We start from the raw sequence: 26,124 nt of genomic DNA on the forward strand, positions 1-26,124 counted from the left end.
TGGAAATAAAAATACATAAATTAATTAAATAAAACATCCAGTCATTTACTAATAATTATTTGATTTTTAAAAGTATAAAACTATAAGTATACAATCTTTATTTTTTTAGAGATTTAAAATCATCAATAAATTATTTTACTCAAAAAAGATATTAATATAAAATTTAACATTTCAACGCATAATTTAATACAATCGTCAAATAAATAATGAAAAATGTATAAAAATTGCCATAATGTAGAAAATTAGTTTTTGCGAGTAAAAATAAATTTTAAAGTAAGCTATTTAAATATACGGTAAATTACGTTAGTTCTTGAAATTCTATGTTGAAATAAACGAAGATATAATTACATTAAGGAAAATGTCATAAATAATTCACAATGTTATTCATAATAGATGTTGTAATGTTTAAAAAACGCTAAAAAAATATTTTCCTTTAAAATGTTTCATGTTTTAAAATGTTTCCTTTAAATATTTTAAATGAAAACATTTTATTTAAATATGATATTGCTTAAAAACTAAGCAAACTATATTTTTTGCATATTTATTTCAAAGCATTTGATTTTAAATCGTATTACTATTTATTTAGAATGAAACTAATGTTTTACTTGAATAAAAATTTCTTGTTAACGAAATATTCTTCTTTAGAGGCTGATGGCTTCTTTTTTCATGCAAACGTGCTGAAAAAATTAAGCAGTCTTGAATTATTTAAACTACTTACCGCTGTTCAAGTATCGATACTTTTATTTTGATTAAAATAAAACATTTATCCTAAAATTGAGTTCATTAAATTAAAATATTTCATTTTTTGCTTCTCTTATTATTTTTAAACTCTAAAGTTTGAAATATTTTTGTATTAAATGTTAGTTATTCTTATTATTTAACCCATTTTACTACTAGTCTAATTTATTCAACATAGAAGTAGATGGGAATATTTTTCTCAAATAGCAGAAAAATATTGCGTATGTAAAAACAAGAAAACGTTTTGTTTTTCGATTGCAGAAAACAGCTGAAGAATATCCTCAAAAAAATGTGATTCAAAAATATAGAGTTTCCTCAATACAAAACTCAGTCAAAATACTTCTATTTTACGATACTGTGTTTTACATGAAGCTGACTTACGGCCTGAAAATTATCTTTTTCTCAAAAATATTCGGTCTTCCTTACGTGCTATAAGTGTAATAGCTACGTAGCTATATATGTTTTTGCTTCTCCATGTTTAAGTACCAAATAAAGTTTTTTTCAAGTAGCCCTAGATCAAATAAAGTTTTTTTCAAAAGCCCTAGATCAATTATTCCCAAGAGCACTCCAATAAACCAAAAGGACTTCACAAAAGTGCCACTTACATTATCTTGTAATATTTTTTTTTACATTGCAAGAAAAATTGGCTTAACATTGGACGAAATATACAGGTCCCTTAAGCTATAAAATGTAACAAATTTGCCAAAACTTTAATAATATGTTAAATTAACCATAGTATGGTGTAATCTAGTTTAAGAAAACATGATTAACTTTGCACCATATTACTGTTGTATAAAATCTGAACGTTAGTATGTTTCAACACATTCTAAAACTTCTATAAGGTATACTAAGTTTAATGCAAGCAACAAATATTATCACAATCTTTTATACAATGAATTACTGCGTGTGGAAAATTGAAAAGATAATTTTCTAAATAAGAATGCACCATCTATTGAAGATCTATTAAAGTATTTGTTTGTAAGTTCTAGTAAAATTTATTTTTCTCTTGTTAGTTCCTCAACATGAAAAATTTGCCATAATAAATTTGCATAGAATTCAAATGTTAATAAACTCTGATTATGCTATTAAAGATTTATATATTTTTTACACTTTCAATGATAATATAAAGGGTAAGTATTTGAATATATTAATGAAATAAATTTATTAAATACTAAACCCTTGAAGAGTTAGACCATTGAGAGAATACTATTTCGCTGCTTTATAGATATTTTTATTTTATAATAATATTAATAATACTTGAAAGCTGATTAGTAAGTCTTACAATTATCTTGTAAACTTGTATATTAAGTATATTTTGCATTACTAAATATGATGTTTGCATTACTGAATATGAGTCTTATGGAAGCTACAAATCTTATCACGATCTTTTATACAATGAACTACTGCCTGTGGAAAATTGAAAAGATAATTTTCTAAATAAGAATGCACCATCTAGTGAAGATCTATTAAAGTATTTGTTTGTAAGTTCTACTAAAATTTATTTTTCTCTTGTTAGTTCCTCAACATGAAAAATTTGCCATAAGAACTTTGCATAGAATTCAAATGTTAATAAACTCTGATTATGCTATTAAAGATTTATATATTTTTTACCCTTTTAATGATATTATAAAGGGTAAGTATTTGAATATATTAATGAAATAAATTTATTAAATACTGAACCATTGAAGAGTTAGACCATTGAGGGAATACTATTTCGCTGTCTTATAGATATTTTTATTTTACAATAATATTAATAAAATTTCAGCACTAATTAGTAAGTCTTACAATTATTTCCTAAACTTGTATATTAAGTATAATTTGGATTACTAAATATGCTGTGTGTAAGTTATTAAAAATAATGTATGGACACTTTTGCAAATAAATACTTATCTATAACAATGCCTACTGTTTAAGGAGATCCAAACTTAAATAAATAATATAATTATTAAGAACATTAAAAAATCAATGTGACATTGAAATGAGATCATTGTATCGCTTTTATAATGTTTATAAAAGTTTTGCATAGTAAGGAAAAATTACTTTTAGATTGTTTTAAAACTTAAATTATTTTTAGGCATTTAAATACAATTTTGCAGATTATTTCTCAGTGAACACTATGTAAATTACGTTCATGCACCATTTATGTGCTTTCATTTGTGCTTTATTCAGGTTTGTTTTTGCTTTATTTAATTATAAATGTAAATACAACAGGATATAAAAATCAAGTAAAAAGATATTAAAGTAAAAGTAAGAGATAAGATCAAGCAAAAAATATTCGGAAAAAAATATAAACTTAACTTCTATCTACGTTTGATTGAAAATTATTTCTATATTTATAGCAATAAATATACAATTGATCTAAACATATTTTATACATTTTGATTCTAAAGAGACTTTACAAAAAAACATAAACCAACTCCAATGCACTTATGAAAATATATATAGTAATTTATGGTTGTAATTATGCATGATATACTCTTCCAAAATAATAATATCATAGGGCATTGTAATTTCACATAACGCGAAGAACCTTTATTTTTAATTATCAATTTTACTTATGTTCAATTCATTTCAAAGCTTGCAATTTTTTCAATATAAATATTCATCTTAATTAATTAAAACTCAAAAACAAAACATCTGAATTGTAAAAGCTTTCCAATCATCTAAGATAACTTTCTTCGAAACTTTTCGTCGCGGAAACTTTGCGCAAAAGTTCCGTCCGCGGACCGGACAGTTTTTCCCGAAGTTAGTTTTCCCCTTTCTCTCATTCACTCTTGGAGTTACTGCAGAGGCCTCGAAAGTAGGTCACTACGTACCATGAAATTATCTAAAGCAATGAGTATGTTGCAACTTACGTTTTCTGAAGGATTCAGTATCTACATCATCTGGAGGGTGTTGTGGAGGAGGTGGGGGTAGACAGACACACAGACGAAAGGTCTGCACACCTGCTCAGGACTTGCTGGCGGATGAACACTCGGTTTCTCTTCTGTTCCGGCTCGTCTCGCCGAACCCCTTTTGACGAAAAGCCGCCGGAGAGCGCGCAGCTTGCCTTCCAGGGTTGCTTAGCAACTCGGGAGGAACGTCGCCAATGGTCGGCTTTCCTGCCAAACATTGAGTGGGATCAAAAGTTTTCAAGGCGCATTGTTAACGAAGAATATAATTTAAAAGTGTTTTTATGGAAAATTTAAAGGTGTAGTATAATCTTTTCCTCCTATTTAAATTTTGCTCGAAATATTATACGGAATAATTTTCTTTAACTTTGCACAACATCAAAATATTAATGAAAAATTCATTTTTTCTCCTGAAATATTTGTATACGTAATCATAATTGGAATGAAAAATTTTAATCTTAACATGAGGAACTTAAATAAAACGATTAAAGGCAGAAAACTGTTAATAAAATTATAATAACTCATTTTTAAAGTTTGGCATCATACATAGTCTTGGATTAAGTACTAAGCTGTTTTAGTAAGGTTTTTTTTAATATGCCATATTGCCATAATGACATATTTCGAATACGATCAAATTATTTGCTATGTATCAAACTGGTATCCCCTTCTAGTTTGAACTGGTATGCTAATAATAGAAGAGTTTTAAATCTCGATTAATTTCAAAGTGCATTTTTGTTTATGTTTACATTTAGTCAAATTAAAAAATAAACTAACTGTCTCGTTTCTTTGAAGCCAAGTAGAGTATCAGCTGTATTCCAAGCAACCACGAGAGTTTGCATTGTGAAAAAAAAATTGTGCCTTCATTATTATTATGAAGAAATATCAACAATCAGATGATCTTGAAAACAAACCAATTATATGCAATCGAAATGTTAATTAAAGGAAAGACTAAATAAAGCAAATAATATCATTCAGTTTCTAACTTCAAGATTTAAAGATAACCACAAAAATTTAAAATTTAACCAGCTTATTGACAAGTTGCATTATTAAGATTCTTCATTAATAATACTACATTGAGAGAGAAACGAAAAGTTTATAGGCTGCTAGGGATATGTACAACATTTAAAAACAATTATAAACATTTCAGAACGCAAATCAAAACATAATTTTCGTAAAAAAGAGATGTTAGTTGGACACGCTTTAAAAAAGTAAAAAAATGTGCCGTAGATCAATATGACCAACTGATATGACCAACTTCTATTCAAATTTAAAATTTCATCTCTCTCTTTTAGGAAATTTAACTCAAAAACATTGTATTTTAAATACAATAAATTCGATAAAAAAGAAGTCTATTGAAACAATGAAAAACAAAAAAATTTGGATTGAAATATAGGCTTTTTCTAGTGAAAAAATAAAAGAAAGAAATCATTGAGAGATTTCACAACAGTCTAAGAATATGATACGTTTTTTAAGTAAATTTCTTAAAAACTAAAACTTGAAAATTGAATACATTTTTATATGCATACTTGATAAATTTCATTCTTGAAATCAGTAAGAAATTAAGAATAATTTCATGATATAGTAATCCAGTGATCAAGTAATCCAGTATATCAATGAACCAAAGCGCAATAATGATTTTTTTTAAAACACCATCATACTTTGAGAATAACTAAAACATGTCAAATATATTCAGCGCTATAATTTCTAATTTGTATCTCGCTAGTGGAATAAGGGTCATTATAAAATGCAGTTAGTTGAACATAATAATATGATACTATATGTCGGCATTATAATATCACTGAAACTATGCTTTTGTTATTTACGACTAAATAACCAGTGTAGAATGGTATGCGAGCCATCTACAATTATGGATATGGCTACTAGTTTACCAGAGACCATTAATATAGCATTACACGAAATATCGAGAGGAAACTACATACGTATTCAGTAAGTATCCATAGTTAAAGCATGGCCTTGCACTCTATCGGTGTGTGTTACTTAAATTTGAAAGTTTCACTTTAAAAATATCGAAGCTTTCAAGTTTATGAGCTCTTAAAACCAGTTTTTCTTCTAATTCTTATGATCTTTAAAATCCAATACAGCAGCTTAATGGAACAAACAGGTTTAGATCTTTTTTTCGACGGATTCGTATTCTTAACTTGAGTATTTGCAATCAGGGAACTATGATCCTAATATTTTAGGTAGGAGCGAGATGCAAAGCTTACACCCATTAATGATAATTTTGCTTTTTGCGTATTGCACTATATCTCGAGAACTTTTTAAGTGAATTGAAATTTTTTTGCATACTTTAATAAAATTGGTTTGTCCAATGATAATTCCATGCAAAAATAACGTTTGGTAAATATTTATTATTTTTTATTATTTTATTTAAGAATAATCGAAAGCAAATTGAATTGTAAATGCCTAAAGTATTTTTGTAATTTTATATGACAAAACATTAAATTTGAGTGAAATCGGTCTAATAGTCAAATTTAAAGACGACTTTTTTTGCCAGTATAAGCTCCTTCATCACTAGTTGGCATATGCAAAGTGAGAATTAAACGCACTAATATATTTAATTTCAGTGATTCAGAGAAGGAAGAAAAGATTTCAGCAATTCAGAGGAAAAACACAATAGCGAGAACTGGAGGAAATTATTAAAAATATAATAAAAATGAATATAATAAACATAAATATAATAAATACAAATATAGCAAAATTAAATCTAAAAATATAAGTACAAAAAATATAAATATAAAAAATATGAATATAAAAATATAAATATAATAAAAAATGCGTTTATATAGCTTTTAATTATGCATAACAAAATTATTATAGTCAGTTATATTTAAACGTTGTAAGTAATGCAAACGTAGTATGTACTACTAAAATCTTCATATTGATTTTATTTACATTGATTTATTTTATTTATTACTGTGTGTTCTTGTTAACGTTAATTAAATTTAATATTATTTGATTAAAAAAGTAATTTTTAAGGAACAAAGTTACGATTTGAGAAATTATGCTAAAATTAAATGTAAAAAAATCAAATAATTTTTATCTCTACATTTTAAGTAAAAATATAACCATTGACTAAAAATTCTAAACTTTATGCATAGAATTTCTCACCCTTCATGTTAGTCTCAAAGCAACAACTGCTTTTCTCGGTGATCATACAATTTTCTCATCGATTCTTACGTTTTTTTGAATAAAGTTGTTTTAAGGAAAATATCTCAGATAAAAGAAATCTACATTTTAATGGTTTAAGAGTTATAAAAGAGCAGTTTTTATATTATAATACACGATAGTATTTCTTTATTGTATAACCAGAAACTACAAAATAGCAACTGGTGCTATTAAATTGAAAAATGATTAAAACTTTTATTTTAAAACAAATTCAGTTAAATACGGCAACTTGTGACCTATGCAAAGTAATGTCTAGTGTTGGTCGTTGGCGTTCATTAAATCTAATTTATTACTAAAACTAAATAGCATAAAACATCTCGAAAGTTAAATTAAATTGAATTATTAGACTTAATGTAAACATCAAAGTACTTTAGTAATTGCAAAAACATTTAAACCTACTTATTTATTTATTTTCATTATTTTACACAGAATAAAGTATTGAAAAAGGTTAGTAAAAGAAATTTGGTATCTCTGAACGTGTAAAATTCGTAAAATAAAAAACAGACCATTCTGAATAACTTTTAATTTAATGATCGGATCTTTATTCTCTACTACTCAGTATTAGCAGGTCAATGAAGTAACCTCAAATATGCTAATTAATTGGTGCAGACGGTGTTTTAATTAGCGAAATCAGACACAAAAACGTACTTTCTCTGAATACTCTCTTACTCTCTACTGACCTTTTTTGTCTGATTTCCCCACCCCAAAATAAAGGGGATAGCCATAATCTGGAAAATATGGTCCCAATAGTTTGGTCAGGAGAGAGATCTAAAGTTTTGGCCCCATAATCTTAATTTTATACACGCACAGTTTGTACACAGTTATAAAACACATTTATTGGAGAAAAAAGTTCATGCAAAATATAATTTGCTGTAATTATTTATTATTTTATACAACTGTTTATACAATTGTTAAAATTGTTCAAACAAAAAAATACAATTGTTTTTTACCTCATTTTAAAGACTGCAATTTGGAATGGCAAAATACATACCTTACAATTCAATTTATACCTTACGATTCAAAAGTTTTTCGGCAAATTGCTAAATAAAGTAATAAATATTTTCTAAGAAGTTATATTTTGTTTGGAATTATCTTTAAATAAATGAAGAGCGTAAATGTGTGCAAAATTTATTTAATTCTCTTACAAAATTCGTGAGATATGATGAAATATACAAAAAGTAAAATTAATCATAGAGAGTCTAAATTTCCGGTTGTGATCATGACCAAACTATCTGGATCATATTTCCTAAATTGTGACTACCCCCTATATTTTGAAGGTCAGACATTTGAATCCGTCGAAAAAAAGTTATCTTTTTTCATAGAAAGTACGTTTTTATGTCTAATTTCGTAATTTAAAATATCGTTTGCACTAATTAATAAGCATATTTAAAGTAACCCTTTTGAGCCATTAAAATTGAGAACGTGAAGCCCTAAAATGTGATCACTTGATCAAAAGTTATTGAGGGTGGTTCATTTTATTTTTTTTGCGTAATGTAAATAGTATAAAACGAAAAAAACTTATCTTTAAAGGAATATTTAATTAAGTTTAATGCTTTTCAGCTTCCTTAATTTCATTAAATATTTTGAACAAATTAACATTCTTTATAGTCGTTGTGTATTCATTTTAAAAGTAGAAATGTTTAAAAGGAAAGTAAGAAAGTGAAAACCAACATGACAGCAATATTCAACAATTTCGTTCAGTTTATATAAAATAACTTATTTTTAATACATCTTAAAGTATTTTCGAAAACACAATGTGGCAGAATTCTGTCACATTACCACATTTTTAAGCTTGAAGGTTAATGCACTAACAAAATAAATTGAACAAAGTTTATTTTATTATTTTAATGCATACTCTATACTTAATAAATCTGAAATTAAGCAAGATTAAAGCATGTCAAATGCATTTTAAGGCAGGTGGTAATAGCTTTGTCTGTAGATTTTCAAGCAATTGGTTAATTAAAATTTCGTTTCATTACTGTTATAATCGATTGCTAAATAAACTGATAATATGCATGCATTATTTTATTAGCTTATTTTAAAAGCATTATTTTATTAGCTTATTTAATAAGCTTGTTTTATAAACATGTTTTGTTAGCTAATTTCATTAACTTATTTAATTTGCATATTTTATTAGCTTATTAATTAATTGACTGTGCTTAAAGTTTATATATTTAAACCCTTGATCAACATATAGAAAGCCATCAGTAATGATACAGTAAAAGAAACTGTTAAAATGATAAAATAATTATTTTTCTTACTCCTCAAGCAAAAAAATGCAGCGTGCTTTATTCTTGAAAAATAGCAAAGAAAATTTTGTGAAGAAAAATTATGCATCGCATTCTATTTTCCTTTAGGGTGGAGAAGCAACATTTTATTTTTCATTTTTAGTCAACTTCGAAAACTTAAACTTAAACTTAATTGTTTTCTCTATTTTAGTGTGCCATTTCTCTTAATTTGTATGATCAAAACTTCTATTGCTAATCAATTCTATTTGACGATAGAGTGGAAAATCAATGTGATTTTAATGGTTAAAAAACAAAATAAATAAATCTGCCACAAAGCTCTTGTTGAAATTTAAGCAATCTAGCTAGACGGAAAGTAGTCAAACTTTTTATTCCAAAAATTGTACCTTACACATAAACATAGAAACAAGTATCATAAGATATAGAAAAAAAATTATTTTAATGTACTTTAAAGAAAACCAGTTCAATTAGCAGTTTGTGTATGACTTAATAAGACGTATTCCATATTAAGATTTGCTTTCTAATTTAACTGCTATATAAAACCTTGCATGTTAATGTAAATAACTAAAATGACATGGATCAAAGAAAATAATACTGATGGAATATTTTTACAGGTGGCTGCTTGATGAAAGAACCGTCATTATCAACATTTCAAAGTATTGACGTCAAGTTTTTGGCGTAGTGATAGTTCAATGAATTAAAAAGATTTTGTCCATTCCTTTCAAATATTACTTTATTACTCTTGGATTAAAATAAAGACCAACTTTAGCTGATCACATATATTTTTTTATGAAAAGATTCAGATAGGTTGCCATAGATATAACTCCACATATTTTGCAGTAGTCTAAATGATCCAGTATTCTCAAATTAATATGTTTAAGTTGATATAATTTTGCAAACTTCAATTTGTAGAAATGTAAAAATTAAAAAATAAATTTAATAAAGTAATTATAGAAGGGTAACGCCCATAGATAGCTATTAAAACTTCTTAAATCACCATGCCGCTTAAAATAAATCCATATTTAGAAAAATAATCTTACTTTTAATAAATATGAAATATAATGTAGTTATACAGTTATGAACACAATACAATATAAATAAACCTTCTGGTAAGGGTAAGTTTGTCTTTCTTGAAGCCTGTAGTTTAACTTGACAATATAAAGTGTTTTAAAAAAGTTTAATTAACATTTGTAAATAAGCAAATATTAATTTATCCATTTTATTATGAAATACATCTTCATAAATCAAAGATTATATTTAAAGAATTCAGTATTATTTTATTCAAGTAAAAGACTAATCAAGAAATTGCTGGAAGACATTATAGATAAAGCGACATAAAAGATAAAATACAATCCAATAATTCGCTTCAGATATTTTTACTTCAATTTTTCGAGTGGTAAAAGTAATTCAAAGATGTACACACAATGTCGACAGAAACTCAAATATTGATACCATGAAACACTGGTGATTCTTTAAACGAAAAGCTTTTCCTGGGAAACTCGACAAAGAGCTCTCCTCCACACCCCCATTTCTCCATCTTAGAGGGGTAAATACATTAGAGCTGATGGAAAGTTAGCTTTTCCTTACCAGGAGTTTTCTTGGTTAAAATGTATTCTTTGGGCTTCGCTAAGTACAGACGCGATTCCTAATTCTTTCTTGTCACCTACTATTTATCTAAGCGCTGTTTAAAACCAACGTTAATACACTGAAAACAATGTGTAATTAAATTAGTGGCATACGACTTTTTTTTTAAACATTCTGAATTTTTTATTATATTTATATAAAGAGAATGCAAAGAAAAGAGGAGTTTTAAAGTATCTCTTTTTCTTCCGAAGATTTAGACAGCTTTGCTTCTTTTGACTTGGTCTATAATGTTTATTTTAAGTTATGTTATTTTAGGGTCTTGATTTTAACATGAACCCATTTATTATTGGTTTATGGTACCATGCGTAAATTCGCAGAAATGATTTTAAAATCTTCCTAAACATAGTTTTATTGATAAAACGCAAATGTATCGATATGAATCGAGTTGAACAGAATTACTGTTTTAAAATATTGAAACTGTCTATACATTAATCTTAATCCGTGTTAACCTTATTACTCGGTAACTTTAACCGTATTTTACACTCCTTAGCGCTACTGCGCACCCTCAGAAATAGCGTATTGAATCTCACAAATACCTACAGTGCGTACAAATACGTACAGTACGTACAAATATCGTACACACAACTTTTGATCCTAATGATCGAATCTTCACATACTTGAACTCAATCTTAATGGTTCGAAAGGGTAACCTTAAATATGCCAATTAATTAGTGCAAATGTTATTTTAGGTTTCGAAATTAGACACAAAAACGTACTTTCACTGAATAACCATACCTTTTTTGTCGGACTTGAGTTTCTGACCTCCAAAATATAGGGGTTAGCCACAATTCGGGAAATATGGTCCCCATATGTTGGTCAAAAAAACTATCAGAAGTTGGGACCCATTAATATTAATTTTACTTTTTGCGTATTTCCCCATATCTCGAAAATTGTTTTAGCTAAATAAAAAAAAAATTAGCACAATTATAAAATTCGTTTATCTAAAGATAATTCCAGTAAAGAATAAATTTAAGTAAATATTTTTATCAGATTTTTTAATGATAGTCGAAAACCTTTTGAATTGTAAGAGATACAATATTTTGCATCATTTGCATGGCAAAATCCAAAACGTGAGCAAAATCGGTAGTAAAGTTCTTGAGAGATTGAATTTTAAATATACGACTTTCTTGAACTTCGATTTCTCAGAAACTGTTCGACAGATTTAGTTCAAATTTTGTATTTTGCTATGTTAATTTACATACTTTGAAATAATGTAAAAAATTACATACCTTTCTCACTATTATTAAATCAAAAAATAAATATTTACTACAATTTATTTTTTTCTTGGATGAACGATGATTTAAATTTGGATGAACGAATTGTGTGCAAAAAGTTTTCAATTCGCTTAAATAGTTTTCGAGATCAGGCGAAAAATGCAAAAATTAAAATCAACAGTAAGGGGTTCAGAAGCATTAAGGGGTTCAAACTTTGGATCGCTTTCTTGACTAAACTATGAGTACCATACATTACGGCTATCCCCTTTATTTTGTGGTTTAGAGACATCCTATATTTTGGAGGTCACAAACCTGAATTCTTTGAAATAAAAGGTATGGTATATTTATTCAGAGAAAGTGCGTTTTTTGTTTTTATGGTTTCTTAACGCAAAATATTATGTGAACTTATCAATTAGTATATTTGAGGTCACCCCCTCGTTCCATTAAGATTGAGTTCTAATCATGATAGTCCGATCATTAGATTAATAGTTAAACAAGCTGGTTCGGATATATTTTTTTGGTGCAATTTACCTTAATTTTAATGTTTGTATTTTAAAAATGAAGCCCAAACCATGACTAAGCCATCATGATAGTCCGATCATTAGATTAATAGTTAAACAAGCTGGTTTGGATATATTTTTTTGGTGCAATTTACCTTAATTTTAATGTTCGTATTTTAAAAATGAAGCCCAAACCATGACTAAGCTGCTGTATATCCAACGAAATATTTATCCTCAGAGAGGCTTTAGCTTCGGATCCTTTTGGAGATCAGGAGCGTTAGAGGGATGTACAAAAAAATTAAGTCAATGATACTAAATATAAATATTCATCGTTGAATGTATGAGAACAAGTAGAATTACATCTGAAACATTTTAAATGAGAAAACGGGTTGAGTTTGATAAAATAAGTGCTTAACTCCTTATATTTTCTTAATTTTATTGAAATTGTTAATACAAATCTTTAATGGAGCTTATATAATATACAATATAATTTGCATATGTACTCCTGTACTCCTTGCTATATGTACTCCTATATTTATTCCCTTCTATTGATATTTGCTATATGTACTCCTATATTTACTTTACTTACTATCTCCAGTTGCAATATAAGTATACTGTATGTAATTGTAAATGACTGCAGAGTGCTCGAGTTTTAAAAAAAAGTGTAACAGTGTGCAAATTTTAATTTCCTAATAAAAATACTACAACTACTAAAATTTTGTTTAACGTGAACTGATATTGGACTACCAACATTACCGATTTCTGTCGATTCCTGCCTGAGTCGTCAATTCGTCATTTATTAACTATTAGTCCGTTTAACGTTGTTTAATTCAGCTAATTCCATTCAGCCTTGCTAATTCTAATAAGCTTATCAGAAGCATTGCTTATCATAACCTTGTTAATCAGTTAAAATTAATGTCAAGTATCAAGTGGCTTCATTTATTTTCGCTATGCGCTATCAGCTCTCGCTGAATCGAGTATAGAAATAATATACTTAGTATAAAATTAGCATTTTCCTTCTGCTGCACTCTTTTTTGGAAATTATTGCTTCATGTGGAATAAGAATGCAATCGCTTAATGGAAGAATAGAATCGCTTAAATGGAATAAGAATGCAATATATGTTGAAATTACAATAAACTTTATTTAAAGTTTATATTCACTTGTTCAATAAAATTAAAATATCGAAAGTTAAGTACTTATTTTTCCAGATTTGTCCCTCCTTCTTTTCTAAAATGTTTGAAAAGTAGTTTCATAATTAGTTGGCGATTTTTTAAGTTTTTCCTAATCGAATTCGTAACGTATATCCATTGAATCTGATTTCTAGTAACTCATTCTTTTTTGTTTCAATTAGACACATTTACTAAAATTAACCAAGCATTATTGGCAACAATAATAGTGTTGCTTTTTTATGTTTCTCTTAATAAGATTAGTATACTATTTTTCTATTTATTTTGCTTTTCAGTACACATTTTTTTTAAATTTCATTTAATACATATTAACAAGTTCTAATCCAAGACTAATCAAATTTAGAATCTATTTTATTCAGCTTAAGAAGTTGAGGAATAAACCAGTGAAAAAAGGATATCTTGAGAGTGATAAATTTAACAAATAACAATCATAGTAAAGAAGTATAGAATTATCGTGAAGCCGTGTTACGGAAGATATGTAGTTAACAAGCAGTAACTACATATCATTATACGTTTTTACTACATTATACGTATCATTATACGTTTTTACTACATTATACGTATCATTATACGTTTGTAATTGTAATAATTGAAAAAATTATTTAATGTCTTAAAAATAAAATAAATAAGTAATAGGAAGAGCAGATCTAATAACGATGGAGCTTTGAAAGAAGTTAGTATACTACTTGAAATGTGCTTTGACGAATATTTATATTCAGACGTATATAAAAATAGTTTAACGATAAATTTGTGCTTTTAATTTTTCTTTTTTTAATTTTCTTCACTTATAATGATGATATTTTGAAAACAACGATTCAATGTATTGGTAATTCAAAAATTTAACAACAAATCTTCATCTATTAAGTGGCCTAAAACGAAAGAATTAATAAATATCTTGTGTCTTGAAAAATTTAGCCTGGTGTAAATTTTTTGGTGAAAATAGCCTTGGCGATCTTATTTTTATGCTTAGTTAAAAAATCGATTGATATAAGTTTTATTTGGATTCTGAATTCAATATAATAATAACAATTCCAATAAAATTAAGTACGAAAATATCCCTAAAGATTACCTTTTTGCAATTTTTGACATTTTCTCTGTTATTAACGTTTGCAACCCTCTTTTACATGCAGTAGTTTTTAAACATTTTATTTTAATTTATAAAAACACATCGCAACAAAAAATATTCTTAAAACTTAAAATTTCTTATTTCTTAAGAGAGTCCTTCTAAGAGTTATAAAGTATTAATCAAATACTTATTTCTGTTACTTAAAAAATAAAACTTCGAATAAAACTCATTAAATAAATATTTAAACACAAAAAAAACAAATCTGACAGTTTTAAATAAGCTCAAAGAAAAGCTCTTTTCAATTCTAAGACATTCTAAATAGAAATTTCTGCAGACTCTTCATTTAGGCAACATAAGTCTCTCGAAGAGTTTTATTCAAAGAACAAAAAATATATTTAAAAGAGGAAAAAAAATGTTTTACTTTATCCTTGTCATGAAAAGAAAGTCAGCCTTAAATTAAGGTTCTGTTTTAAGATGAACAAAAAAAAAATGAGAAACGGCCAACAAATGGAGATAGTGTCAACCGCAGGTAAGTCTCTTTTTAGTCCCTTGATATTTAATGAAGATGAGTAAAGTTTCAGGTCCAGGTCGAATTTGTTTGAATAAAGCCCCAAGTGATTTGATGGAAACGAGATAGAGCTCCATTAAATGTGTGACAGAGAAGAAGTTTTGTATAAAATAATTCTAAAGAATATAAATGTTTCTCTTTGAGTTAGCTTAGTAAGTTTAAGATGTATGAAAATTACTATGAAATGATACGGTTTTTCGTGCTACATTGTGGAGGAATATTTTTATAAGTATATTTCACTGTTTCATTTTAAGTTGATATTAAACAGTGATAAATGACTTATTTTTAAATAATTTTAATTATTAAAAACAAGTCGATTATTTTGTCATTAATAATATTAATTATTTACTTTTTATAACTTTTAAAAAGTCAATATAACTATTTGATCTAAACAGCAATGCCTTNATATATATATATACATAGGAGTCGGGATAGCCTCGTTGGCAGGGAGCTGGACTCACGTTGGCGAGAGTGAGTGAGAGTTCGAATCCAGCCCTCCGAAGACTCCCTGTGTAGTAAATGGTAACTTGTGCACGTAAAATCTGTCGGGTCACAAAGTACTCCTTGTTCCCATAAATAAAAAAAATTCAACCTCTGGGGGTACTGAATTGGAGATTAATCGGCCTCAAGTTCAGGTCAAAATTACGATCTGTGGATGAATGAATAGATGTATGAATGGATCCGGCTAATAAACGGTTTACGTCACAATATGTATATATATTGTGACGTATGAGTGAGGCAGAAGTCAAATTGTTGGCCATGGATTGCGCCACTGAAAAACAATAACAATCGCATTTCTTGCTTTAATAGCCTATGACAACAACACCATAATTTGCCTTTTTCTTTATATAACCTATCCCTATCCACTTGCAAAACTCAATTTTAATTTATTTAACAATTGTACGAATAATTTCTTTAATACTTCTGAAAATAAATTAAATTATGCATTCTTATTTATATCAATCATCGGTGAAGAAATTTATCAAATTCAAATTAAGTGATGAAAATCTTTTTCCAGACAATTAAATGCACCTTTTAAATTAAAACAAAAAATGCATTTTAAAAGTTTTGATGTCAAATTGAATAGCTATCTGTTAAAGATGAACTTAGTAAAGCTTTGCTTCCAGTATTAAAACTTTACTAAGGTTCACTATTGTTGCAACAAAGAGAGAAATTCTTTTTTTCCCTTAGCCGGAAGCGAAACAACTGAATTTAAGAGTAACTACATGCTCTTCACAACTTACATGATATCGAGGCGACACTTACTCACATTACGATTCAACATAAAACCAATTTACTAGAGAGTATTGAAATTTGAAATTAATTAATTGAATATATTTTATAAATATACAAAATGAGTTTTGAATAACTTTCTATCGAATAGAAATCTTTTCTTTTTCAGTATCTACTAAATAATCATATGATGGTAACATTCACCAAAAACATCGCTGTATCAAACAATGCCATTTGCATAAGTCTATCCACTCACAAACCAAAGTTTCACTTTGTTTAAAAATGCCAAGATTTATTCTAAGAATGCATCTGCAACTGAATTCAATAATCTATTTTTATTTTTACCAACCGGAGAAGAATTTCATGAAATCCAAACTAAGTGATTAAAATCTTTATCCAGGAAATTAAATACACCTTCCAAATTAAAAACATGATTCCTTTTAAAAGTTTTGATGACAAATTGAATTGCCATCCCTTGAGGCTGAACATAGTAAAGCTTTAACTTCCAACTAAATGTGGGGTCCACTATTGTTGCAGCAGAGCGAGAAATTCTTTTTCTCTCTCAGCCGGAAGCGAAACAACTTGATTTGAGAGGTACGACAAGTTCTTCACTAATGATCAATTGAAAATGTTACCTTCCACTGCGACTACTTTAAAGAAAAGTTGGGAACAGAGTTTTAAAAGTCGGCGGAGATATTTGAGCTTTTTTCCCCCCTTTTCTGTAAAAGCATAACTTTGCGATCTACCGTGGACTCTAAAATCTTTTATTCTTTGAGTTGAAGTTACTTGTTGACATTTTAAAAATGTCCCTCTAAAGTGCTGCGAAATTAAATTTAACATTGCCTTTTAAAATTGATGAAGTTAAGTTCTATATATATGATATTTAGTTTAGAAAGGAATGTATTTGAAATATCTAAGGGTTCCTGTAAGAGTTAATTATGATTTCATAGATTGATTATCAATAATCATATAAAAAAAAGATTCACAAGTGGAAAAAATGCGCAAATCGGATATATTGTTTTCGAAATTAAGTTTGGACAAAATTGTGTTATATTTTTATAAGAAGCATGGTCAAATTTAAATTAAAGTGCGATCTCTTTTATTAATTTTTGGGTAAATCCCTATGAATTTTCAGAAAAGGAATAATTGCTTGGGGAATTTGAAAGTGAACAAAAACATAAATAAAAAATAGAGTAAACTGAAAATAAATGAAAAATAAAGTGAACTGAAAATAAATAAAAAATATTTTTAGAAAAATATTCAATTTTAATGTTAATTTAGGTTACGTATGTCGTAATATTTGCCGTCCGGCCTGTGTAGGGGTTAGGAAACTGCCCTTGCATCAGAAAGGTTCTGGATACGAATCCCGGGCAAGGCAAGGATGTTCTTTCCTTCTCTGTACTATCTGTCCTCACTGTGGGAGCGATGTTGGCCCAACTAATATGGTGCCCCTGAAAGAGATGTCAACAAAATCACCCTGTAAATGCCTGAATTGATGGATGTTAACACAGGAGGTGGGCGTTGGAAAAAAAATTTCGTAATATAGTAATAAAATACTTTCATACTTCCTCGTCCTGTCTGTCAAGCAGATTTTTTCAAAAACTATTTCTTATGTAATGCGTGAGAAGTTTCAATGAAAAAAAAAACCAGGAAGCTTAGTCTCTTGTTTGGTACCTCCTACCAGCCTCGATAATTGTTGGCTTCGCCTTGATTGTTGGTACTAAGCATGATGCAGTTTGTTTGTTTTTTCTACGAAAGTGGAAATAATTCCCTTAAAATATGTCACGGTCAATATTATTAAGTGGTTATTACTAATAATAACCGGTAATTACTAATAATAACCAAGGAAGACGGTGAAAGTGATTAATTTAAGCGAATTTATCTCATTTACCAGCAATCATACACTCATGTCCGTAAATTAAGGATAATGAAGTTCAGGCACAGAAAGAGACAGAAGCCAAACAAATTTGACTTATTTGTAAAGTCTATGTATTAAACAAAAGGTAAAGAGCAAAAAAGATGCTATATGTTTGACATAATTAATAAAAACTGCGATTTTTACTCCCTAGAGCAAATTTTAAAAAAGAAAGTACTAAGTAACTTACTAAGATCTATTAGTGAACTGAAATAATTTTACTTAGTAATTTTTTTGAAATTTAAATTTAAAATTAAAGTACATTGTTATAACAAATTTGGTGACTTTACAGCTATAATTTTATATTTTTGCTTAATTAATGATAATTCAAATAAATTTGTCTCAAAATGCTGCGTAGGAACGTAATACATTACACAACATTAAAGTGATATATTATAAAATTACGTTATAATTAAGAAAATAGTCCTTTTTATTTAAATTCAAAATTTAGAAAAAAATAGAAAGTAAAAATAACAGAATAAATTGGGAAAAATAAATTTCACTGGTACATATCTTAAAATATGGGATGCATAAAAAATTTACAGGAACGCAATAGCTTTATAATTTTATGCTGATGACAACCAAAAAATAGGGTAATTAATTTCCGAAAACTGGATTCGATTATGTGGTTTTTCGGTTATTAAAAATGTACCGACAACAAGGGAAAACCGAGACACCATCATTAGATTTTCATATATGTTTAAAAATGAGCTATAACTATTACAGATAATTCTAAATCAATTTAAATCAATAATCAATATAAATCAATTAGTGATTTTAAATCAACAAAAAACTTATTTTTATACCATAAATGTAATTTCAAGGCACACACAAGATCAAGACAATCTATTATGTGAGGGTATCTGAATATTTTTTTGAATATTCAGTTAAAATTGCAGTTAAAATCCATGTTTCAAATTTTTATAATTTTCCTTCAAACGATTAATCTGAGAAAAAGGAAAAATCACAATTCTAAATTTTTCAGCTGCAGATACTCATCTAAATTAAAAGTAAACCATCGTTTCGAAATGCAAGGACAGATCCATTATTGGCGATTTATAAAATATTTGCTCTTCCAAAAAGTAAGTCAATCGAGTCAACCCAGTGAAACAAAGGTCTTATGCCAAACAATTTAGCGAAAGAAGAAAAACTCAAAAGATGTAAGAAAATTAATTCAAACAAGTAACGGAATTTTTTTTTTTTTTTTTTTGGCTAATGTGCAAGAAGTTAAAGGAAATAAATCTGAAAGTAGAATTTGGCATCCAGTAGTTGTTGCGTGTTGAATTAAAAAAGATAAGCTGTTGTAATAACTGAGAAAGGAAAACATTTTTATTTCCAAAATTTTTGGTTTTAGTTGAATTGTTTTCCAGCAGATGGCGGAAGAGACAATTGAAAATTGAAATGTTTTAAAAGCTTTAATAAATAAAAATCAAATTACATATTTGGAAATGTCTATCATTAGCCGCAATTACATATTGTAATCAAAGGACAAAATTAGAAAAGATAACGGAAACACCTCTAGAGAGGAATTTTAATGCCACCTGACGAAAGCATTTCGAAATAAAATCAAAAACTCTGGGATTGAATTAATTTCTGCCACTGAAATTTTCCTTAAGAATTTTTAGTTTGAACTTTAACCATTTGGCTATAAATTTTCGAAAAGAATCGTTCTAATATAGGACAATCTGCATATTTTGCATGTTACCCTATATTTTTAAGATGTGGATTTATAAGTTATCGGTATTATCAGAATTCTCACAAACTTTGCATCCGGCATTAATTTGCCATTTGCAGTCAAGCACTATGTCTAATTTTACTCGTATGTCTAACAGGAACTACATATCACTACCATGCCCTATACATTTTTTAGTTAAGAAAAAAACATTTCTTTGGTGATAGTGATTTTAAGGACAAAACCTAACCGAATTTAAGAACAAATTTACTATGTATTTAAACTTTCATTAACAATCACTGTGCAAATCTATTGGTCCTGATTTTTTATCATAAAATTCAATTACATCTCCATCTTATCTTGAAATTATTTTCGCAATTAGTTTCTTTTAAAAAATTCATTTAATCGTTTATTATAATTATTTATATGAGTTATTCAGTGCATAAACAAGTTTATGCGCTTACGTATTCTTGCTAGTTTATAAGCAATTCATTGTGATAAGAAAGTAATGCTTTCCTTATGTTTTTCTTCTTAACTTAGATATGAGCGTTTCTATTCTCTGTGTTCGTTCCTTTGTCAGCAGGTATTCTTTTTCTCATATTGGTGATTTCGATTCCCTTTAGCCACAATAAATCCCTAGATTCCCGATGCTTATTTTCTTCATGGCTCCTTGGGGATTTCCTCAATATCGGCAAACGAATTACAAGTGATGCGCCATTCATTCTTCCCTAAGCCTAATCTTTTAGTCCATTTCGTTCGACTTGTTATTTATTTGAGGAACGCTACCCAAGTTTTATCCTAATGAGTATTACATCCCTATGTTCATTTCAAATTCATGTTATTAACTTTGTTCTGAGACATAAATTAAGTAGCTTTTAAAGGTTTTTTTTTGAAAAATTAGCGCTTAAAAAATTATTATTAATTAATTATAATTTTTTAATTAAAAATATATAATTAATTAAAAAAATAATAATTTAAATAAAATTAGTAATTAAAATTAAATAAACAAAAATAAAAAAATTAATTTAATCTAAATAAAGAATCCTCTGTGTAATTTATCCGTGATGAAATCCAAAACCCATGCATTTATAATCACATATTTATTTCAAGGGGAGTTGCTAGGACACATATCAATAATGCCAAAACTGACCTTTTCCGATGTTCTTTTTCTAAGAAACTACTTATGATATCGCTTTGAAATTTTTTGGGGATATTCGAGATTATATCAGTTGTATGCAGGGATAATGTTTTAGCGTTAGCAGGAAAACCTTTTTGAGTTATGAAAGATTTTTGATGAAACTTTTTAGAAAGTTCTTAGTTTATAATTTTTCTTTTAAAAACTCTGCCAAAGATATATTAAAAGTTATCAACAAGGTAAACACGTATAGGTAAATGTTCCGTGCAAAAAACATTGAAGCAATATCTTGTTTAGATGCTGAAAAAAGGTACATTGAAAAAGGTCAGTTTTATCATTAATGGTTTTCTGCCCAACAGACTTCCCTTGAATATCTTCATTGGGAAAAAAATAATTGTTTCTCAGAAAAGTTGTTAATTACTGCAAAAATTCAAAAGCTGTTTTGATTATTTATAATTTTTCATGCACAAGAAAATTCTTCTAAGGACATAGTAGACATTTCGTTTTGAAAATACGCCATTAAAGTACACCTATTTATAAAGTTATTCTTCGTAAATTTAGCTGTATACTGTTAGAAGTTTAATTCTAAAATTACGATTAGTAGCCAGCAGCAGTTTGTTTATTATACTAAAAATATACTTTAAAGTTAGGAACACTTCTTCACCTTTACGATTAAAAACCAGTGAATGCAAAATTGTGAGATTTAAAACCATTTACAACTAGCATGGTTAAAAAAAAACATAAACTTTAATTTCAATAGGAAATTGAAGTTAGGTTATGTTGCGTTTTGTGAAATTAACCGTTAGATAAGGCTTAAATAGTTTAGATGATGAATCCATCTGTCATGTGGGATTGAAAATTGTAGACTTTTTTGTGTTGAGCTGCTCTGTGGTGCTGCCATCTGTGCGTGAATGAGAGTTGAGTATTCTAATTATCCTATGTGTGCTGGAAACTGGAAACTCTTCATGAGTTGACGTAATGAAAGAAATATTCTGCACTCAATGCTGGGATTCAACTTCTGTTCAGCTGGTCATGAGATTAAGAGATAGGCATTCTCCACAATAGTAAGCAGGAAAAAAAATGGCTTCACTAAATGGGCCTAGTTGGCGTGATTAAAATTCTGGTTGTTAAATAGTAATAGGTGGAAATAATCAACAAGCAATTGTTTCACAACTAACAGTTTGAATACCATCTTTGGTAATGATTTTGCTTTGGTTGAATATGGTAAAATAACAATTAAGTAAATTTTTATTTAGCAATTTTTCCGAGAAATTTCTAAGAATATATCTTGAGATAATATTAAAGTAAAACATTAATATTTCAGTTACAATTTATAAATATTTACTTATTAATGCCATTTCTTTTTATTACTTGTTTTAAAGTTTTAAAGTATTTTTTAACGAAAAATTGTGATAATTCATAGTATATATATATATATGACGAAATTTAGGCAGAACAGTATCTTATGATGGGTTGTAGACTACGAATTGATATGAAGCCATTTATTTAGCATTTAGGGTTGCTTTTGCAATACTTATGAACATTGCATACTACATAAAATACAGAGTTATTTTACAATAAACTTTACTTAATTTTATAATTTAGTAACACCATAAAATACAAACAATGCAATAATGAAACATTATTTTAGTCAAAATCATTCACGTTTAGTTAGTTTTCAACTATGCCGACCAGGTGGTCGGGTGGTTAGCGTGTCTGACAGCGGAGCCATTGGTCGCGGGTTCGAATCCTGCTCGGGGTATGGATGTTTCTTTCTCTCTCTGTGTTCTATGTCCTTTCCTCTTTGTGTGAATGTGTGAATGTGACCCGCCCTATAAACGGGTTTGTGTTTGTGTGACGTGGGGACGCTGCTCCACCGCCGTGGCTTCGCCACAGATTCCCACTGGGTAACGAGAAGAGAGTAACAGTTCTGGCATTTCTGTGGCCAATGGGAGAAACCCCAAGTGACCGCCATTGAAAAAAAAATTCAACTATTGCAAAGAATCAGAGTACTAAAAATGGTTCTGACTAATAATTGAAAACAAGTTCATACCACAGAATTGAAAATGCTATTGACAACTAAATTAAACTACATTTAGCAATTACTTAAGAGTTTATAATTAATGTAACTAAATAGATTTTATTTTGCACAATTTTACTTTGAAAAACTAAACAAAATCTGAACAACACATAATAATATCGACATATATAAATTTATCGTATGCATTTATGTGGCCTTATATTACTTAACTTAATTAACCCACTATTGAAATCAACTAAAAATTCATCTTTGCATTTTACTAAATGTAAGCGTTACAGAAAACAATAGAAAGAGAATAAAATTAAAAACAAAGAAATAAGTTCACACGTTTGAAGAAACTCATTTTCAAAAAATGACAATTAGTCTTTTTGTAGCAATTATGTGAACTACTAAAATTGATTCCCTTACAATTTATGAATCTCTTTAATTGTTTTTGTAATAACTTTGTTTTATTTCACACTCATTATTTGCCATACATAAGTGGAAGGCTTGAATTAGAAAACTATTTTACCTTTAGAACCTTTAGAAAACTATTTTATCAATTTGGTTATTTCAATGTCCACAATTTCTATGTCAGCAGTATAATTTTTTCTGTATTGTGCTGTTATACAGCGATAATTCCAATTATCTATAGCAAAAAGCACAAAGAAAGAATTGTGTTTGATGTAAAAATAACAATTCACAAAACTGCAGCTTAATTGCATTAAAGTTTTTAAAGAAAACTCTTTGTAATCGCTTAACATTAATTCCCCCTGATGTAGACATAATATTTGTCATAAAGGAATGACAACACTATATCAAAAACAATATTGCTAAAAAAATACCTTCTTTTCATCTCCTTTGGCCTTTGGAAGCTTAACCCATGATTTTTTTTTATCGAAATGAGAAAATGTCTTAAGTTAAATTATTAGAAATTTAGGCAATTAAAGTAGCCAATCAATATCCATTATGTTTGCTAACATAAATGGATAATTTTCTTTAAAAATGTAATACACAATATTTTAACACGAGATAGACATTTAAAATGTTTCAACAATAATTTGAAAAATAAAATTATTTTAGAAGTTCGCTAATGGAATATTTTATGACTATGTAGTTAATATTTTCATAATAACCGAATTTTTGACATAATGCATTTTATGTCATGAAAAATAATAAAATAATACATTTAGAGTGGTCTGTATGCTATACTAAGCAAATTATTATTAAAAAAAAGACATGCAATGCTGAAAACAGGATAATAAAGCAGCAATAAAAATAAATAAATTAAGACTGATAGGAAGTTTCATTGATACTTCTAAAAGAAATTTGAAATACCTCGAAACATTTCTGAATTAGCATTGCTGCAACTTCACTAAGAAAGTTAGCTGCTAAGAACAAAGGCGTCTCAATATATTTATTTACCTCCAGAAAAAGAAGTTATTACTTTGAGGTAAAAAAAAATCCTCACGCCTCATAACTCAGAGTTAAATTGAAAATGGTTTTACCTAAAGGTCAGAGTTTGGAGCTTAATGGCAAGAAAAACGAAAAAAAGTGCAATTTAATCTGATAAGGATTTCTGATTACGGGGAAAATACTATAGAAATTTATCGAAATAATGTTTATTAAATATGGTTAAAAGCGCAAAAAATTTAAATACACAGGTAAAACTCTTAGTAATACATAAAATAAAGCAAAATATTTAAATTTTTGAAAACTACTGAATCTTAGCAATTGAAAATGAATTATACTTAAATTTAGGTAGAATATTGGATACTTTAAAGTAACGGTTAAAAGGGGTATATCAAATACAAGATTTGATATAAACGACACATCCCGGAGAAAAGAAAAAGAAAAAGAAAAAAATATTAAAATATTTAACAAAAAGAAACGATTAAAATATCTCAAACCAATATTCTCAAGTGGCGACTACATGGCGACTACAGCCTAACAAATAAATAACACAGGGTAATTTTTTTTCTGTTGCATTAGATTTTTTTAACAAATCGTATATACTTTTGATGCTCTGATTTTAAATTTCTACAATTGATTTCTCTCTCCAAGCTACGAATTGTATTTTAAATGTTTATAGTTTATTTTTTGTCAAAATGAACAAGTTTGAAAATTTTATGTATAAAAGAAGGTCGCATAAATGTTGCGACAAACTTTCAGGGGAGTTATGGGAGTTACGAATAGGATCACTTGCCAGGAAATGTCGTCATGTGCAGCTAAGGGCACTTCCCTATTATGACTTGTTTCTTTAGTTACTTTATAAGAGATCATAATAGGTTAACGCCCCTTGCTGCGTACCTTTCCGGAATTGGGTTTCTATGCATTTTTAATCCTGATGATGTGCCCTAATACCCCCAAAAAATTGTCGCATCATTTACGAGATTCCCTTTATATGTAACATTTTTAATCTTGCACATTTTGACAAAAATAGACTAAAACATCATTAAAAAATCTTGAGCTATGAGGGCAAAACTAATTTCAAGTTTGAAATCCCCGCACCTTGAATTAAGCAATACTATAGATTTCTAAAATTATTTGTATAAAAGCAAGAAAAAATTGTTCCCTAGAATAATTAAACAACAGAAAATATGAATAGTTAATAACTAAAAAGGTATAAAATTTCACAGCTATTTAAAAGAATCTTAATAATGTTAAAAATGTATCTTTAATAGTTTAGCAAATTAATTACAGATATTGTTGAAAAAAATTACTGCACAGTGCTTGCAAAAAATATTTCAATTTGTTTTCGAGTAGAAGGCATTGAATATCTTGTCGAATACTACTTTTTTTTCTTTCTCTATTGAAAAGAAATAGCAGCACAAAAAAATGGCATCCATGAAAATAAAGCAAAAAAAATAATGAAATATTTGATATTTCGAGCAAAAATAGTCCTACA

General features: G+C 27.8%; 1 protein-coding gene across 2 annotated transcripts in view; it reads right to left on the minus strand.

Annotated features, from left to right (window-relative positions):
- LOC107454174 (complexin) overlaps positions 1–26,124 on the minus strand; it is a 311,862-nt gene that overhangs the window by 189,540 nt on the left and 96,198 nt on the right. The window contains exon 1 of one of the 2 annotated variants that reach the window (XM_016071264.4): positions 3,594–3,835. The exons of the other annotated variant lie outside the window; for it this stretch is intronic. The gene's annotated coding sequence lies outside the window, so the exon portion shown is untranslated. Of the gene's footprint in view, positions 1–3,593; positions 3,836–26,124 lie in introns of those variants that run through there. 2 annotated transcript variants of the gene reach the window in all.

Source organism: Parasteatoda tepidariorum, chromosome 1 (assembly GCF_043381705.1).
Source record: "Parasteatoda tepidariorum isolate YZ-2023 chromosome 1, CAS_Ptep_4.0, whole genome shotgun sequence".
Taxonomy (NCBI): Eukaryota; Metazoa; Arthropoda; class Arachnida; order Araneae; family Theridiidae; genus Parasteatoda; species Parasteatoda tepidariorum.